A 3,119-nucleotide genomic window follows, 5' to 3' on the forward strand; every position below is an offset into this window, starting at 1 on the left:
AGTGTTTTTATAGGTTTTTGAAGAACTATTTTCTTAAAATACAAACAACACCCTGCCGAAAATTTTTGAAAAATTGTGAACAAATAAAAATGGACAAAAATTTTAACTAGCTTTTAAACTTCTAATAAATGTAAGAAAATGCTCACCACTTCCAAAAAATTAAGAAAATGATTTTAAAATCCCTTGTAGGGTACTTAATGAGTTATCGGTAGGTGAAGTTCAGTAGTTCATTAGGTACTCTACGGGATCATGTTATCCCTTATAGAGGGGTCAGGTGTGACATAACCTCTAATAAGAGGAGAATCAAAGCATGTGCTCTATCACACCTTACCCCTCTGTAAAGCACAACATGATCCCATAGAATACCTAATGAACTACCGAACTTCACCTACCGATAACTCATTAAGTACCCTACAAGAGATTTTAAAACAATTTTCTTACTTTTGATAAGTGGTGAGCATTTTCTAATTGGTATCAAAACATTTAATTAAAGTTGAAAGCTAGTTGAAATTTTTGGCCCATTTTATTTTTTTGCAAATTTTATAAAAATTTTGGCAGAGTTCCGTCTGTACTTTAAGAAAACAGTTCTTCAAATACCTGAAAAAAAACACTTTCAATAATTTTTCTCAACAACTTCTTCAAATTCACAATCAATCTCAACCAATTTCTCAAGTTTCAAAGTTCAACAATCCTCATTTCTTAATTTTTAAAAATTAGTAATCAACAAAATACTATCAATCAATTTCATTCATTCATCTTTCATTAAAGATAAACAATTTATATATACATCATACTAGAAATTTACATTAAGAAAATCCAAACTAAAATTTATTATAACTTTATACAAACTTTGTACAGGTTGCTCAAGATCGATTTTACATGTCCATATAATTACGTGCAATACATACATCAAAATGAATATTTACAATCAGGATATAAATTATACCCGATAACTTCAAGGTAAGTCGCTCCACAATCCTCAGCAACTCACTCTGCTGTTCCTCTAGTCTCTAAATCTGCGACAGCAATAACAGCCATCGCTGAGTACTAGGACTCAGTGGTGCACAACATACTAAAATAATCTTTATGCAGAATTTGAATCACATTTATTCAAAAATTGGACTGAACATGAGAATTAAAATACAAAATATGAATTATGAGATTTTAATCCCAAACAATTTCATTTTGAAGTACCAAATCACATTTCGTAAAACCCACAGTTATATCATGCCATTCGAAACAAATATAATCTCAATAGCCAGAGGGTAAGGAGAAGTCACATCATAAGGCTAGCTAGCTCAAATATATGGATATCCATTCAATTTCTTCTTCTACTGGCACACACCTCAACACTTCAGCCAGAGAAGGAATCAAAATTTGAAACTGATTACCCCCACTAGTCATGCTAGTGAGGTGTTCAAATATATGGTCATGACACTGTGGTTTCAAAACTTATCTTAACAATTTGCTAAACATTGCCATTTCAAATATACACAACTAACTTTTAACAATTTAAATCAAAAGCATCATAAGAATGTCATAATTCAATATTTCACATTATTCAAAACAATATGCAGAAGATAATTTACAAAAATGATACGTTGTGCACAAACCTTGAACGAGTCGCCTCTTGGCCTTAACTCGATTCCTCGGGTTCTTTCCCAGTGTTCTTTTTCACTGAAACACATAATTTTAATGTGTTTCAGTACCATAACTTAGCATATATCCAAAAATAAATTTAACTTCACTTTTACCTAGCTCTAATGTGCTAAACTCGACGTTCTTTAAATTTTGTGTTTCGAGGTTAATATTCACTATACTATTCAAGTCAAATTATTGACTTTCTAAGGCTTAATAGGTATGGGAATTCCAACTTCACCCACATACCACATTTTGGTCACTAAATTTGTTGGTTTTGGTTGTTTACTCAAATTCTAAGTCTTTTAGGCAAATTTGATAAATTTTCAATTTTGGTGTCTAAGGTTGAACTGTTTCATTGGTCATCTTACTGTTGGAATTTGGCAAAACTTTCTTCATAGAAAATGTTCCATATTGTCTTAAGTTTATTCTCCTTTTTGAATCACTCCAATTGGAGTTTTTTAGCTCAAGTTATAGCCATTTGAGTCATGGCTGCCGGATTGGACTCAACCCAGATTTTCTGGGCAATTTTTGGTTCTGGCAGTTTTTGGTCACCAAATTTGGGTGGCCAAATGACTTGGTTAATGGCATAATTTTAGTTTGTATTCTTCATGAAAGTTTTAGGTATATATCTCATCTGTCCACTGGTAATCTCTTAGGTCATTTAGACCTACCTAGCTCAAGTTATGGCCAAATGAACAAACACTGTTCATTTGGTCAGTTTGTACAGGGCATACTGAGATTTTCCGAATTTGGTCAATTTATTCACTAGGTTTTTGTCACTTTTTGGGCATGCTTCCTAAATGAAAATTGTGTCACTTAGTGTATATTTTCATTCCCAATTGGTCTCATACTAATTGGATTGGTAAATTTTCATTTTTGGTCCCTCAAAGGGACCTTGGTCATGCTACCTGCAGCATGACCACATTGAATCTGAATTTGCTTTTGGTTCAAACACTTCTAACACACTTCATTTGGTCACAAATGACCATTTCTCAAATCAAACTAGGTCAAATACATCATTTACCAATTTCACACATTTTGGTCTCCAACCCTAAGTGTCCCAAAACCCTAGTTCACAATGTCTTTGCATTTAGCTAATTCAAAGCCTTTAACTATAATCACTCAACTACTTGAGGTTTATATTCCCTCCTAATTCAATCAAACCATGCAAATATACCCCCATACACATGCTGGCCGAAATTCACTTGTGGTGCCTCAATAAAAATTGTCTTTTAATTTAAAGTTTATTTCCAAGTTCAATAAGTTAAAAATGTAGAAATCAAACTAAAATTGTCAAGTTTGCTTACTAACCTTTCTTAGAACTTCAAATCCTTCAAATCTCTATCTTTTGTTCTTCTTTCCTATTTCATTCTTCTTCTTAGGTTGAGATAACAAGCTCTAATGAGGTGTTTATGGAAACTATTAAGGTTTAGTGAGGAAATTTAAGCTTGAGTGCAAGCTTCAATGGAGGACAACCA

The sequence above is a fragment of the Hevea brasiliensis genome, chromosome 6, assembly GCF_030052815.1.
Source record: "Hevea brasiliensis isolate MT/VB/25A 57/8 chromosome 6, ASM3005281v1, whole genome shotgun sequence".
NCBI classification, from domain to species: Eukaryota; Viridiplantae; Streptophyta; class Magnoliopsida; order Malpighiales; family Euphorbiaceae; genus Hevea; species Hevea brasiliensis.